This window comes from Pleurodeles waltl, chromosome 2_2, assembly GCF_031143425.1.
Source record: "Pleurodeles waltl isolate 20211129_DDA chromosome 2_2, aPleWal1.hap1.20221129, whole genome shotgun sequence".
Lineage (NCBI taxonomy): Eukaryota > Metazoa > Chordata > Amphibia > Caudata > Salamandridae > Pleurodeles > Pleurodeles waltl.
The window spans coordinates 716,790,399-716,807,700 of NC_090439.1; the positions used below are offsets into that span (position 1 = coordinate 716,790,399).

Below are 17,302 nucleotides of genomic sequence, written 5' to 3' on the forward strand. Positions count from 1 at the left end.
TGCCAAGATAAAAAACAGCTGCCATGAAATATCAAATCATGCTTGCTGCAAACAGCACCATGCAACACAGCATCATGACGATATATATTTATTTATATATAGAGACCTTAAAAGTATGTAGATGTGGAGTTAAGAATAGTAAACCTATACTTACCTATTTGTACTTTCCTTCTCAATATTTTGGTTTTTGATATTTTTTACAAGATATTCTGTCCACACATTATTTTTGTCATCGATATTCTATCAGACATTCACCTTTATATTGTACCCTTCCCAGCCAAACATACATCCAGTGCAGAGTCACCACTCCTGCGCTGTGCAGCATTTTACATCTAACTGATGTAAGCTATGGGTGAGTTAGGCATACAGCAGAAGAAATTTTTAAAAGGTGAGGGAGCCTGTAGGCCTTACACCAGTGACACAGGTTAAAAAGGATCAGTTAATTCCTACATATCGCTACACGGTGTGCCGCTGACAACTTGCTTATGCTGCTCAACTCTTGGTGAAGGCATTAGCCTTTCTCCACTATGAGGGTAAGCGCTTTGGAAGCCCCTCACGGTCAACAAGACTGCAGTCCGTGAGACAGGTATGTCTTGGCGCACACACATGATCCGTGTTTGCCTATGACAACAAAAATCTGCATTAGGGGTCCAGACAACAGTACGGTTGCGCATTCAGGGGTAAACATCCATTATCATGCAGAGGACTTTTCCGTCCCGGCATGCACATTCTGGCCAATAGATCCACTATGAGAGAAGAGTGGCCTGCTTGGCAGATCTCCAAGAGCTGGAAGGATTGTAAAATACATTTCTGCTATGTAGGTAGTGTGGAACTGCTCCACAGAGGGATCTATGGATATGGCAGAGCAACTTTAAAGTAGTCCGCTTACAAACAGGCAGCCAGTGGATAGATTTGAAAACAGGAGACAAAGGGGATCTGCCAGGTACATTGCAGACCAAATGGGCAACCGTGTGCTGGATGGTTTGCAAGAGTGAAAACAGACAGTCTGCCATGCCAACATACAGAGTGTTCCCGTAGTCCAGGTGATTAATAATAAGTGTCTGAATAATGGTTCTTCAGAACTCAATTGTCTACCAGATAAAAATCCTGCGTAGTACGCACTGGATGACATAGCAGGTCCCACACACAGAAACTATCTGCTCTTTCATCAAAGACATATTATCCACCATGATCCTTAGGTTCATATTTGAATTCTTAGGAATAGGAGCAGGCCCAAGTAACATGGACCACCAATTATTTGACCAGCTACAGTCTGCTTCCCTGAAGAAAATCACCTCAGTCTTATCCCCATTAAGTTTCAAACAGTGGTCCTGCATCCACTTGGCAACCGACGACAGACATTCCGCATCTTGTGGCTTTGACATTTTCTGCAGATGATGCAATTAGTTGTGTATCATACGCATAAGACTCAATGTTGAATTCCTCATTTCTTATCAAGTCTGCCAATGGGGCCATGTAGATGTCAAACAGCATCAGGCTCAAGGACCATCCCTGCTGGACTCCATAGCTGATGGGTGCCAAATTAGATTTGAATGGTAAGGGGTGAATACATTGTTTTCTGCCTGATAAGAAAGACTGTAACCAGTTGCACACTTTCAAGTGTAAGCCAATCTCAAGCAGACAGCCAATTTATAAGAATGGAAAGAGATTCCATGACTAAGGCTGCAGAGAGGTCAAGAAGGATGTGGACTGCAGATGTGCCCTCATCCAGCATTAACCTGATGTTATCCGTTACTGCTAACAATGTAGTTTTGGTACTGTGAGTTGCCACAAACCCAGCTTAAGATACATCTAGTAAGTTGTTCTGCTCTAGATATTGTGAGAGCTGGGAATTTATCAGCTTCTAAAAGACTTTAGCAAGAGATGGCAGTGAAGAGAGCAGGCGATAGTTTGTCCTGTTTAAAGGATCTGTCCCAGCCTTCTTCTATAAAAGCAGAACTAAGACATGTTTTTATTCGTCAGACTACTTTACTGAGCCAAGGGAACTGCTGATAGGTCTGTAATGTAGAAGCTTAGTAAAGTTGCATTAGAGGAAAAATGTGATTGGGTAGGGGTTTTCCAGTGATCCCGATAAAACCTTAGCCCTGGCTTCTTTCATTGTTTGTAACATCAATGGCTTGAAAGCTTCACAGCTAGTTGTGGCTTCAGGGTGGGGTTCTTATAGTTCAAACGGAAATGAATCGAAACTGATTTTGGGGAGGGGGTGCAAACAAAAATAGTTTTTATTGATGTTTTCTCTGAAGTGGAATGCCAAATGAGGAAGAGGCAGTAATAGGATATCCACACACGGAGGAATGGGTAAGCTCTTCGACTATTAAAAAAGAATTCTTGAGGAGGTCTTGTTTTCTTCTATTCTTTGGGAAATATGCTTCCGACTGGCAGGACGGAGCATTTTATGATGGCTGTTGAGAATGGGTTTATAATTAATGTTATTAGGTCCAAGTTTCATCTGCTGTTAACATCTTTCTTGAAACTTGCACTCCCTTTTGCATAATTTCAGCACTTGGGGTACCATTTTGCTGTAGTGGATTGTCTAATCTGGTTACTGGTTTTAAGAGGTGCAGTAATACCAATAGCCTTCACCATAGCTTGTGTAAACTGGGTGACTGCTTCATTAATGTTAGATGTGTAGTTAATTTTTGCCAGCCGCAGTTCTTCAGTGGTTAGTTTTAGAAATATTTTTCCATACTCTGTACTTACAAGTGGTTGACTTTAATGGTGCCAAGGGACAAAGATTCATGCTGACTCAAACCTTTGATAGGTAATGATCAGATAAAGTCAGAGGAATTACTGAATCCACAAGGAGGGAGTTCATATTAGTAAAGAGTAAACCTAGACTATAATCTATAAATCAAGATGCTCTGTTCCAAAGTTCAAGACTACACTCTACCTATTAGGAAGGGAGTTTTTAGTCCCCATAAGCATTAGTTTATTAGGAACAAAAGCCCTCACTCACCATTAAGTGGCCTGCTCATAATCAGGCCATGCTCTTAGTCAGGGCAACACTGCAATGCCTGATGGGCATCCTAGAGCGCTCTTTGGCAGAGATCCTTTTGAGGAACTTGCCAGTGGTGAATGGATGTTTAAGGAACAGGAACAAAAACCACTAAAATTGAATATCCGTGCCAAAAACAATCTTTACTTAAACCTACCACCAATGCCAAGATTAAAAACAGATAGAGGGGAAACAGCATATTATAATGGTCTGGTTCCCTATAAAGTGACAACGTGTATACCCAACACCTCAACTGTTGGTGTATGTGTGGAGAAACTGTGAATGGGTATTCCCTACACTACAGAACCAATGGTCAATATGTTTCTTGTCTATAGAGTCTCAGTGATCTAGTGGCAATTCATCAGGGCCTAACATAATTCCTAATCCTCACTAAGAGATTAAGAATACTCCTTATCGGGCGTGGTCTGGCCACAAACAGAGATGACCGCCTAGGAGCTGAGCTCTGCTGGGCGGCAGGCTGTGGACCGGGGGCGGCGGTGCCTTGGGGGTGCCGAGAGCCCCCCAAACCATCAATAACATCGAGCGCCAAGGACCAGCGCTGGGGGACGAGTGGACGACACGCCGATCGCGGAGGGAGTGCGCTTTCCCCCTCCGTGCGCACAATGAACGAGGAAGATGGCACTGAGGCCTGCGGCGGAGGACTGAGCCGCGGCCTCAGGTAGTTGGCTGACCTGGGCCGGGGACCGCGCCTCCCCCCCTCTGCTTACCGGAGGAGGTGGGAGCCTGGTGACTTCCACCGCTTGCCTCGCTCCTTTCGCCCCTCCCCTCGCTTGAGGACGAGGGCCCCCCCGCGGGCGCGCTGGAGACCTTGGCGGCCCGCGGAGAGAGAGAACCACATCAATACTGCACGACCCCACCTCCCTCCCCCCACTGCAGAACCCAGGACCCGGGGGTCCCTTCCTCTCCTCCACCATCAGCGACCACAACCCCAGGGCTGGTGCTGCTTCTGGGAGAGTGGGGGACATCGCAAGTGGCACCCCGCTTGTCCCCCCACCCCCCAAACCGACTGCGCAAAGACAGTGGACCCAACGGGGGCGGGGCGGACCGGAGGACCGGAAGTAAAGAGGGGGGAAGGAAGGACGGAGGAGGAAAGAGGGGAAAGGGAACAATGAAAAAAACAAAAAAAAACAAAAAAAACAAAAATAAATAAAAAGGAGCACCAGCAACGAAACACATCTGGCCCAGCAACAAAAAGTGAACGGAGAGGAGAACCCTTTTTTTTTCCTTCCCCACACCTAACTACGCTAAATGCCCGCCGGACCTCCTGACTGACAGGGGACAGGTAGCGCAACCCCTCCCGAGGGGTGGAGAGCACCGAACGGGCCTCACAACGGCACGGAGCACCACAGGAGCCATCCCATTGGGACACTTGTTTACTTGGCTACACCCCCAGCTGCCATTGGGACCAGAGACGAGAGGGCTGGCGCGGCCTCAAGTATCCAGGAGCGCGGACGCCTCATAATTTTCTTTATGGTCTCACGCGTACCCCCCGCATGGCGTGCCGTAGTGGAGGACCACAGAGCTGATGCCCAGACGGCATAGGGAGAACAGAGACAACACCGGGGACCCCCCTCTCTCCCTCACCCAGCCGGGAACAAAGGACCACAGGGTCTGTACCTGTGCCTGGATCTGCACGCCGCCCGGACACCCAGAGGTTCGACTCTTGAGACTTTGTCCCAAGCACCAACCGCGTCACTGTCCGACACTCTTTAGCTCCCTACCTGAACGGGGCAAGACGACGAGCAAAGTAACGGGTAAACCAGCCCGCCAACTACTATTCTCTGAAGCCCTCCGACAGCAGAAACATCCCTCAGTAGAGGACTCTCCACCCCTTCCTTACGCCAACATGACGGAGGACACACAAGGTGCGACAATGGACCGCATATTGCAGGAGATATTGGCGGTGAGTCGTAAGCTGGAGGGCATGGACAATGCCATGGTGGCGCTGACAGCGGAGATGAGATCTATGCGGCTGGACTTAGCCGGTTTTCAATCGCAGATGTCCGGGCTTGATCAATGAGTGACAACGGTGGAAACTCAAGTAGCCTCCTGGACCGACAAAGACCTAGAACTCTCACACCTTCGTAGCAAACTGACGGACTTGGAGGACAGGAGTCGCAGGAACAATGTTCGCCTCCTTGGATTCCCGGAAGGCGTGGAGGGCGCAGACATCTTCTCCTACCTGCGGGACATATTACCCAAGCTAACAGATATAACATTTGAGCCCCCTTTAGAGTTCCAGAGGGCACACAGGCTGGGTCCCAGGAGACAGGATGGAAATGGCCGCCCCCGCCCAATCATGGCCTGCATGCTGCGACACTTGCAGGCCCGCCAATTACTACAGACGGCTCGCACACAAGGGTTGTTTCGATCGGGTAACCTGGAGATCCGGATGTCAGCTGACTTTTCCAAGGAGACCGCTGATCGGAGTAAAGCCTTCCGGTCCTTCCGCACCCAACTTCGTCGCCTAGAAGTGAAATTTGGTCTATTTGAGCCAGCCAGGATGTGGATCACTAAAAATGGGGAATCACGGAACTTCTACGACCCAGAGGACTTGAGAACATTCTTAGAAGGACTGCAAGATCAAACCCAGTCCATGGAAATGCCGCCCAACCCCCCTCAGACCACGCGGAGCCCACTCCAGAGTACTAGCTATCCGATACCCGCACCTGAACCTGAAATGCGCTCCACCACAGATGCCCAAAGCAGGGGAAGAGACTTTGAGAGACTCGCGAAAAGCTACGACGATAGGGGCCAAATACTCCAAGCGGTGGTGATGCACACACAATTATCAGAAAGAGACAAATCCCGCTCCCCCCTGAAGCCCACGATGGACCCCTCTGAGGACAGAAAGAACAGTAGACCCCTCAGGACCCTCCCTACAATCAATCAAGAGCCGGCACGACCGCATCGACGAGCCCTGGCTCTGGAGAAGACAAAAAGTAGAGATGAGTTCCAGTTTTTTTTCGTGAACTCATAGACATATTGTCACAAGGGGCTAAAGCCTCTGCATGCCCTAGATAGTGTTTGAATACTCTTGCTTATCACTACATGCTTTAGCGTACCCTCCTTTGATTCCCCTCTTCTTAGAGACCTGGTAAAATGATTTCTTTCAATAGCATAACCCCTGTTTATCGTTCAAATAGATTTTGAGCACTTCCTCAGAACTGTTAAGCTGTTTTCATTCATTAATAATTTGTTTTAATTTAGATTACCTTCAATAACGGTTGCTAAGTGCTTATTAAGATGAACAAAGCATCATTGTGTTTGTGTTGAGTGATTTACAACAGTAGCGTGGCACCCCTCTCTCCCACAACAACAGCCTAACCGTACCTCTACCCCCTAGCCTCCTCATTCCCCCCCCCCACACAAAACTCGAAAGAACCGACAAAATTGGCTTACGCCTCCTGGCGGCTCCCTTCTCCTGGATGCAAACAAGGTACAGACACTACCTCCCAAAACTGCCACGGATCCATGCAGCGCTGCCCCACCCCCTGTCCCCCGCACCCCACATAACACACTGCGTAAGCCACACACGTTCCACGCACGGCCCTTCTCTCCCCCCCTCCCCTCCACCCCTATACGCCACCTGGATCCACGGGTAGATGGGAGAGCCAGATTATGGGGGCCGAGGCGCCGTGTGTGGGCCGCCTCCCTCGGTCTGGGGCCCGCCGGTCCGGCAACGGAGCTCGATAGGCCTGGGTACTAGACCCGTAGGTTACAGTCTTAGACCGTCGGGACTGGTGTCTCGTTTTCTTTTCCTTTTCTTAATTCTCAGTCTCTCCTTCAGCTCCGTTTGCCTGTCTTATCCTTTAGAAGTTAATCCCTTTCTTTCTCCCTCACCCACTTCCCACTTGTTTCCCGTCCACTACCCCCCAATCCCCCCCCCCATTACACATCCTCCCCAGCTTTAGAGTCTTCGTCAAGTCCCTTCCCCTTTTCAACCCAAACCTCCTCCGGCACCTTTTCTCTGCCCTGTCCCAAGTGCTCCTACACCCGGGTAGACCTCAATAAGGTGCAGGGATGCCTGACACAGTCAGAGGACCAGCACCACCTTTGCGAATCATATCTTGGAACATAAATGGCCTTACCCACTTCATAAAGCGGAAAAAGGTCCTATCCTATCTCAATTCCAAACAGACTGACATTGCCCTCTTACAAGAGACACACCTAGATGGCCCGGAATCCGATAAATTGAGACGTGACTGGATGGGCACCGCCCTGTTTAGTTGTGCCCCCCCTCCCCCAGCACAGACACCACCCCAAGAAAATGCGGCGTGGCGTTACTAATACGCAAAACCCTCCTGCATACCGTTCTTAAGTCATGGGCCGACCCCGAGGGCCGCTACGTGTTTGCCAAATTAAAGATGGGGGACTCCTCGCTGTGCGTGGGTTCGATCTACGCACCAATGGGCCCAAAACGCCTCTTTTTCTTACAAATCAATCGACTTTTGACCGAGATAGGGGCATCCCGCTACGTAATAGGAGGGGATTGGAACATAGCCAGAGACCCAATACTCGACAGAACGGGCCCCATAGATTTTAGTAACAATGCAGATAGAGCCCTACAGACCGATATATTATCGGACAATGGCCTAGTGGACCACTGGAGGCTGACCCACCCCGCAGAGCGAGAATTCACTTTCATCTCACCGGTACATGGCACCCAATCCCGACTCAACTATGTTCTCCTGTCCCACAACCTTGTGGCCCGAACCCACGAGACTCGCATATTGGAGGGCGGCCTCTCGGACATCTCCCCGATTTGCATAGCCATTCACCTGGGCCTTGTGTCTCCAGGTAGTAAACCTTGGAGATTCGTGGCCCACCGCTATCGTTCGCCCCAGGGTAAACTGCAGTTACAGGACCATGCTTCCTCCTTCGCTCAAAATAACTTATGCTCCGTGGATTCTAGCCGAATCATGTGGGCCGCAGCCAAGGCCTCAGTGCGGGGGCAACTTATGCGAGACACGGCACTGGCAAATAGAGACAGAAAAGAGAAACAGGCAGCTCTGGAACTTGATATTCGCCGGCTCACTATACAATACACCGCACCACCCTCCCTCCCGGGGAGCCGAAACTTAGAGCGTGCTCAAATGGCCCTCAACGAGCTGTATACCTCTCAGGCAGAGTATGCTCTACAGAGATTACAAGGAAGACATTACAAACAGGGAGAGAAGGCAGGGCGCCTGCTGGCAGCCCAGCTTCGGCAGAGGACAGCTGCCTTTGCTATTCCAGCCATCCGCGCCTCCTCTGGAGAAATACTAACACACCCACAAGCCATCGCTAACGAATTTGCGTCCTTCTACAAACATCTTTATACATCGGAGAATACATCCAGCCCAGCGTAGTGTACAACTTTCTTGGTGGGCATTGACCTACCCTCCTTGTCCGAGGAGGGACGCAACCTCCTAGAAGGGAAAATAAGCAGGCAGGAAGTAGAAAAAGTCATCTCCGACCTCCCTTACCACAAATCACCGGGGGAGGATGGATTCCCGGCGGAGTTTTATAAATGGATAGGGGGAGACGCAATTGACATACTACACAAAGCCCTGAACGAAGCTTGCTCAACACAGACCCTGGGGGCCATATCCAACAACGCCATGATAGCTGTCATACCAAAACCCGCCTGCAGTGTGGCAGCTATTGACGCATATCTCTTTTAAACAGTGACATCAAAATCCTAGCGAGTATCCTGGCCAATAGATTACGCAAAGTCATACCGTCTCTGATCCCCCACACACAAGTGGGGTTCGTACCAGTTCGCACCTCAAGGAACCACTTGCGCACCCTATGCTATACCCTTTGGGCCTCTAGAGACCTACAAGAGGAGGCACTGGCCCGGTCTCTGGACGCGGAAAAGGCATTCGATCGCATAGAGTGGTCTTATCTGTTTACAACGCTGGAGAGATTTGGTCTGGGAGACAGTTTTATCTCGATGATACGGCTACTCTACGACCAACCCGTGGCAAGAGTCAATTGCGGAGGCTTTCTCTCAGACCCCTTCCCTATCCGAAGAGGCACACGACAGGGCTGCCCCCTTTCACCACTCCTGTTAGCAATGGAGCCACTTGCTGTGGCTATTCGCTCCTCCCCCTCCATCACGGGTCTCACACTCCCGGTCGGCAATTCTAAAATCTATCTATTCACCGATGACGTCCTATTAACTCTCACGATCTAGAAAGATCCATACCAGCCTTGCTAGAGATTATCGATGGATCTGCAATCCTCTCTGGCTACAGCATTAACTGGGACAAGAGCGAGGCGCTCCCCCTCTCGCGGATGACTACAAGAGCAGCTCTTCTAGGCTTCCCGTTCCATTGGACACCAAAACGCCTCAAATACCTGGGAGTGCTAGTCAATCCGGGCCTAACGCACATGGTGGCGGACAATATTGACCCCCTCATTGCGCGGATGAAGCTTGATTTCGCAAAATGGAACCAACTGGGCCTTTCCATGTGGGGTAGAGTACAAGCAGTAAGGATGGTCACGGTGCTCTGTTTCACCTATATTCTAGGGCTTCTCCCCCTACAGGTGCCTCTCCATACGCTGAGAAACATAGATACACTCATCAGATCATTCGTATGGGGTTCCATGCGACCACGCCTATCACCCGCCAAACTCCTAGCCCGACGCTCCCACAGGGGCATGGGACTACCGTCGGTAGAGCATTATTCACTTGCACTACACCTATCCCAGCTGTCGCACACTCTGTCCGGAGTGCCGAACCCGCCCCAATGGATAGCTGTGGAGACACTACTGCTGTCCGCGAAGGAGGGACTCTGAGGGCCTTACCGCGACAACCTTCCATCTATCGGTTCGGTGAACCCCGTTTTGAAGGTGACACGAGCGGCTTGGCGAAGGGTCCACCGCCTGCTCGGGGTCCACCCTCTTCTTCACGCTCAAGCACCCCTGTGGCGCAATAGCGGACTCCGGATAGGCGATGAAGTGCTGGACTGGCCGCGGTGGAGGAGGGCTAGTATCCATACCATTTCCCAGATTCTGGAAAACGACACGCTTAACTCCTTCCCCAGGCTACGGGAGGAATTCAATCTCCAACCAAGCCAAGAGTGGCGATATCTGCAACTTAAACACTGCATCTGTCGGGGGACCGAGGTTACCCAATGGGGATCCCGGTCCTCACCCATAGTGGCCTACTTACAACAGTGGGGACAACATAAGGGAGTCATGGCGGGCGTCTATGACCTAATTACCCGACAGCTCTACTCCCAACCCCTCGCAGACACGCTACGTCTAAAATGGCAAACCCGACTACAACAGACATTAGACCCAGAAGACTGGGAAGACATCCTAGAGGCTTTGGACAGAGGTACCCGAGAGGCACGTTTAAAGTTCTGCCTCTTCAAGGTCCTACATGATTGGTACTGGTCCCCAGAAAAACTGCACAGGACAGGACTCCTCCCACACACGAAGTGTTGGCGATGCCCAGAACCATACTGCGACCTCAAACATATCTTAATAGATTTCCCAACGGTCCGATCACTGTGGGATACGGTGGGCTCTACCCTGGCTGAATCCATGGTACTCCCTGCACCACTTCCCTTCTCCCTCATACTTCTGCATGACACAACCTCTCTCCCAAACCTAACTAGACCGTATAAGAGGTTGCTTCACACAGCGTTAGCCACTGCACAAATCGGCATACTACGCCACTGGCGATCGGCCGCTCCTCCAACCCCGGAAGAATAGATCATAGCTATGACCCGCATTGCCATGCATGAAAATCATCTATAACCTGCAAGACCAAGCCCAAGTATTCGGCCAGGTGTGGGCCCCCTTCCTCACTGGGGGATGTCCGTAGGTTGCCTTGAAATCACCCACCACTCCCTCCCCCCTCTCGATTTTCACTTTCATGCTCCCCCCCTCCCTTTCCCATCTCCCACCCTCCGCTCCTCGTTTTTCCCCGTGACAGGTTACCTCTCCCCCTCTCTTCTCATTAGCCTCTTCTTTCCTTTCTCTTTTCTCTTCTCTCTCTCTGTCCTCCTTCTTCCCCTCTCTCTTCCTCAGCTCCCCCAGGGGCACGACCCAGGCCTCCTATACTCTTATCAGTAACCTGCTGTTGCAGAACCATACATCAGAGTCGGCATAAGAACATTAAGTAACAAGCATGAGCGGTGCCGAGAGAAGCTAAGGAATCCAGACCATCACATCCAGATTGACCCGTTATCCTGGCAATTCACTATCCAGGCGCACACTACCATTCCGATAGGCCGCTTCCCACCGTAAAGATACCCGACCGTAATCTGATAACACACTGTATGCAGGCGCTGCGACTTGCCTACAAGCCGAATACCGGCACAGCGAGGAGCGAACTCCCCACCCCGAAGGGTTAGACGACATTATAACCTAGCTCCCACCACCCTGTATAAGGGTCTACTCCCCCCACCTCTCTCATCCCGCCCCCCTGTACGAGGATGCCTTATAGCACGAAGTACTGCTTATTCCCCAGCCTGACCCATATTTCCTCTTCCCCCTCTACTCTCCGTTCTCTCTCCTGCTTTCTCTGATGGTTGTTATCATTATGACTACTGTGATCATTATGGCAAAGGTTTCGAAGAACAACTGACAATGTACCATTGCACCATCTGTTGCCTATATACTTTGACTTATTATGTATGATTGTTTATAAATGCTGGGACCTTGATCCCTCTTGGATTGTGTACCATTTTGCAGTGTTTACAATAAAACAATTAAGAAAACATTTTTTTTTAAAAAATACTCCTTGTCAACTAGGTATTTGGCCTCTAGAACCTAATAATAGCATTTTATTCTTCAAAATGCAGGGACCCTCTAAGATACATGTATATAGGCCCTTTGGGGATCACATGGACGCTAGCTGTTCTTCCAGTAAAACAATCTGCCAAGTATGGAAACGATAAAAGCAAAGTAAAGCAAAGGGTCTCCCAGGAATGTCTTTGTCCATCCACTAACCAATAAATTTATCTCCCAAGCTGAGGAATCATACACTTGCTTAATGAAGGTTTGTACTGTGATAAAGCAGTCAATTTGACCTAGCCACTCTGCATGCCCCCCGTAAACCTAGAATATAACCTGCTGTATGCACGGGGCCACTTACTTTTTTTGTTGAAGATTTAGGGACTCTATGTCTTCTCTGAGTTTAAAGTTAGAGGATTCAGGTTATTCTTCAAACATGGAAATTAAAGTCCTCAAAAACAAATAAGTGATCGAATTTGATAACAAAAGGGGCCAGTAATTCTACTAATTAAATGCTAAACTTTTTATTAGGCACCAGTGGCCTCTTCCTATTGATGTGAAAGTATCCAGAGGTAAGCTAAAGATCAGCACTTCACAATTCTCCAAACAAAAAGAATCTAGCAGCATGAAGCAATAGTTTTCTTTAGAAATTATTGCTGCTCCGCCCCCCATTTTGTCCTTCCGATCGACTTTAATGATATTGTACTTCTCCAGTAATAGTCAAATGTGGGTAGGCAGTGGTATTTAGCCAGGACTCAGTAGGTTACGGACTGAGACTTTGGATTGTATCCCAGATATGGGAACAGTGTTTTGGTAGGGATATGGCTTAAAATAAACACACTTTACATAACTTTTGAATGAGCCAGCTTCAAATTGTTGTGATCTGGTAGGTAACTCGTATGTAGGGGAAGGTTTTTTTTTTTAGACAGTCTCCTCCCTTCTAGTCTCTTACCTATAATGTCATCAGTTGAAATGCTACTGGTCATACACGACCAGCAATGGCTAGTACAAGAGAAAGGTCCTGCAGTGTCCTTGGGGTGGAGGATATGCAGCAATTTAAATTTAAGTTTGAACAAGAGTTTAAATCAACAAGCTGTGTATGGGAATATTAATTTGTTATTTTAGGAGTTGTTCTCAAACAACCAGGGGTCCTGACGTCTTGACAGGCTCACCCTGACAGGCTCACAATCAGTCAGCCTGTGTTTATATTTATCAAGCTGGACCGAAACATAGAAACCTGACAGCACACCTCCCTAGGATGGTGGCCCACAATGAAGCAAAGGCCTTCAAGTCAAGTGGAAGTGCTGGTGTGCAATAAGCTAGTTGGCAAAGTCGCAAAGTGCTTACTGTAAAGAATCCTTGAACAAACATTTAAAAAGTCTCCCACACCATAATTTACAAGGAATGGTCTTCCAGATCCTGAGGGCATTCACTGTGCCAAATGTAGTGATATAAAACAATATTTCATAGAGAACTCTGAAATATGACAAATATTTTTATCGCCATTTTATAAAAACACAGACCAATCTGCAGATCATTACCTTTGTCAGGCCTACTGGGAGTGTGTCATGGTTATCTAAATTATGTGGCAAAAAAGACAAATTATGGGGAACATTCTCTAGCAGCATTATTTTCATCAATATGAGCTAGATACACACTGTTTTGAGAAATCTGGAAATTATGAAGCAATGAGGCGGAAAGTGTGGTAAATCCATAATCATGCAGTACACACCACAGCTACAAAATTTCTTTAATATACTTGCCTTGCCACGGTCCATTTGTTTTATCAACAATTTCTACATAAAAAGTAAGCCTAAACATTCTAATTCCAATTAGTGACTGTTGTTAGCTTAACATTGAAGAAAATAGCTAATTAAGGCAAACTACTTTCTACCTGCTAATTAGTAAGTACTACCTCTTTGTGGAAATATATAGTGCTTCTCCTTTCTCCTAAACTACAGTTGCCTAAAAGAGACCAAGGAAATCCCTTCAGTGACCTTGTGAGTCTGTAACTTTGCCATTGTGATTGTTCCTAGTGTCTTCATCAGATAACATTTGAGGATGGAAATGCAGATCCACCTTGAAAAGATCTATTTTGTTATTTTATGTTCATCTGGGAGACCGCAGAAGGAGCCTCAAGGCCCACGGTCCCAGTCGGCTCCCGTCTCCTGCGGGAGACAGCATTGCTCCCGCGAGCAGGGAGCGAGTTTGAATAGCAGCTCCCTGCTTGCGGGAGAGATGAAAACTGCATTCAGCAAGCTAAAGCTGTTTGACCACCAAGCAAAAGCAAACAGCTATCTTCCCTAGGGTGGGCACCTCAGGAAGTAGCAGGAACCAGTCCTAGGGGGTGGTAGTCCCAAGGGCCATGCATGGCTCCACGAGGGGGGGGCCACGTGCCCCCCTCCATCTTTGTATTTCACCCTGAGGAGGTGTGGTCCCCGAGGCTGGGAGTCCGCAATGGTCCCCCAGCTGTAATTTCATTTAAGCCCTGGGGAGGTGGCGGTCCCTAGGGCTCGGGGGTCCATGAGATCCCCCCCTCCATTTTAATAGCATTTTGCCTCAATGAGGTGGTTGTCCCCAGGCCACGGCGCACTTGCCCCCCCCACCCCGCATATGATACAAACTTAGCCCCGGGAAGGTGACAGTCCCCTGTGCCTGGGGGAAGGGTAAACTGTACCCTCCCCCCCCACACTATTATAAATGTATCTTGCCCTGGGGAGGTGGTGGTCACCAGGGTGTGGGGGAGCCGCAGGGCCTCCCACATATTTTTGGATCTTAGCTCTGGGGAGGTGATGGTCGCCGGGGGCTATTATAAGCCTTAGGAGGGGTGCCCTGTGCACCCCCTACCTTTTATTAGCCCCCAATACCCCAGAACCTGGCCCACAATAAAAGAAGAACATGGGAGACTGCAGATTTAAAAAATATATATATATATATCAGAAAAATCGGTGGATCCATTGGCAGATTGTTAGGATTTTTTTTTTTTTTAAATGCTTTTTAGCCCTGAGAGGGTCCCTGGGAGACCCCAGGACCAATGCTAGGGGCTCAGGGTATCCCTACCTGGCCCCTTTTCCTTTTTTATGTTTTTTTTGTGAGACTCGGCTGAAGCCAAGTCCCGAAATGGCTGCCAACACTTCCTTGTTGAAGTGCTGCCAGCCAATCAGATATCAGCACAGGGACAGTTGGATCTGCGGATCCTCTGCGTCCCTAGATATCTATATTTTCGACCTTTATGTCTCAGAAACTACTGAACTGATGTACACCAAATCTTTAAAAACACCATCTGCTCACCAGGATCTAGCTTCCTGCCAAATTTGGTGTAATTCCGTTCAGCGGTTCGGGCTGTAGGCATGTCTAAGGACCCTATGGGAAAATGAACAAGGAAAACACATTTTGGGAACCCTCCCTTTTTCTTGGCCCTGCTTGACGGATCACCCCAAAGCTTTCAAGACAGCAGCTGAATTGACTGTTGTATTCGTTTTGAAAATTTCATGAAGATTTGTCAAACTGAGCCAAAGTTATTAGCAAAACAATAAACGCCTTTGCTATGGAAACTGGGTCCTAACTATACCTACTGGTGAGTGTCAGTAGATATATATATATATATATATATATAATATAATATAGATTTAGTTGGATAATTTAAACTGTGGCAAGTTTATAGTATAAGAGCCCGGGGTTCGATGTTGGCTAACAAAACTAGGCCTTGTTAACAAAGTCACCCATGACATTTGCCCACTAGACCACTACTCTGGCTCTGTGTACTGCGAAAAAAGTAACACTGAAACACGTGGCGAATCACGTTTGTTTGTTTATGTAGGGAAAGGTTACCAGACGAGATTACCTCACCAGAGAGACACGATTGCAATTCTGTGTTGTAATTTAACAAAGTAATTTGTTTTTGAAGTTCAATCTTGATGTATATCAACTAAACAAAAAAGGACAAAACTATCAGATACTAATGTTTTGAACAAAAGCACGAACAATGCATTAACTCCCAGTTACACGGCGTCAACTGCTAATCATTCATTGGCTGTTGCATGTACGGTAGCAGGGAGAAGTATACTTCCTTTCGCAGATTGTGTAGGTAGTAACAGGCAAAGTCACTGCAAAATTGCTACTTTTCGACGGCTTCAAAAATCTGCATAGTATTGAATAGGCCACAGAGTGCATCTGTGTACGATTCTTCGGTGTTCAGCAAAAAAAGAATAAGTCTTAGCTCAAGAAGATGAAATCCTATCTGAACGCTGCATGGGAAATTTGATGGAAATTCTGAAAAAGCGAAGAGTTTCCCTTCCACATTTTATTTCCTAATGATTGAAGCCTAAAGAATGTTGAAAGGCAGGAATCTATCGGTACATGATAATAATTACCGTACTTTGCGTGCTATTTAAACCAGGAGTGAGGCAATAATTAACTGTATTTGTCAAATTGCTTTGATCAACAATTGCAGAATTGTTTACATGATGATAAGAAACAAAGGAAGGGGAGAAATGTCAGATTTATAAACAAAGAATTACCAGGGAAGTACTACAGGTTCTGAACTAATGTGCTAGTTTTTAGTTTTACGCCTTTATTGACCCTTTAAAGGCGTCTTTGAATTGGAGAAGACAGTCACTGTTAACACTGCAATGTTCTCAATGCTGTTTCCAATAGGGCAGCTGGAATTCAAAAGAGCGTAATATACTTTACAACTGTTTGTGGTTTAAGGAATTCAATTTTAAAGCGACTCTTATTCCTTCAGATTCAAAATGTTTAACCCATATAGGCGTTCTGGGCTATTTTTAAGAAATCTCCACATGCGACACACTGAACATAAAAAGAACCATACAATGAAGTCCAAGGGAAACCAAAATTACAATACTGCAATTTTGGTTAAGACAAAAAAAAATAATTGCGAGAAGCTACCGCATGTTGAAGCCCATTTGTAGGGGTGATAGTAGTTATTTCTATGTAGAGAGTCGGTTTTCATTAGCTGTTTCCTGTGAGCATGTTAGAATGTTGAGAGAAATAATATAGTGTAACTAACAATGCTCGGAGGTGACGCTATGCAGAGCCTAGATCTTTTTTTTTTTAAAGCTTGTTCTGTATCCCGTTTAGGGTTAGTGCAAAGAGCATCTCACACGGTACCCATCTTGCAGTACCAAATCTGCCAGTGCTGGCCCTACCTGCCGCTCCCTTGCTGTAGCAATCCCTGGACTCAAGTCAGTGAGCGTTGGGGGTACCGGACATGCTCTCGGTGCGGTATGTTCAGGCTCTCCCACCGCACTTGGATGGCTTTGCCGGACCAGTAAAGGTAGTTCTCGAAAAGAAGCTTGCACGTCCCGCTGAAGGGTCGCTATGGCAACAGAACGCTACAAACAGAGCCACACCGGAAGAGGTGAAAAGCAGCGCTCGCGCACACTCCTGCGTCGAGAGAGAGAGAGAGAGAGAGAGAGAGAGAGAGAGAGAGAGAGAGAGAGGTGGCGGGTAACAGAGTTTATGGCTGAGCCCTGAAATTGTGAACTAGATTAGCAACCAAACGAGTTT

The 17,302-nt window shown here is 47.8% G+C and overlaps 1 protein-coding gene across 3 annotated transcripts in view; it reads right to left on the reverse strand.

The window, feature by feature from the left end:
- Window positions 1-17,090, reverse strand: part of PPP1R42 (protein phosphatase 1 regulatory subunit 42) — a 433,409-nt gene extending 416,319 nt beyond the window's left edge. For 2 of the 3 annotated variants that reach the window (XM_069220289.1, XM_069220286.1), the window contains exon 1: window positions 16,942-17,073. The gene's annotated coding sequence lies outside the window, so the exon portion shown is untranslated. Of the gene's footprint in view, window positions 1-16,941 lie in introns of all 3 variants that reach the window. The other variant, XM_069220285.1, reaches the window with a different exon arrangement.
- Between the last annotated feature and the right edge of the window lie 212 nt (window positions 17,091-17,302).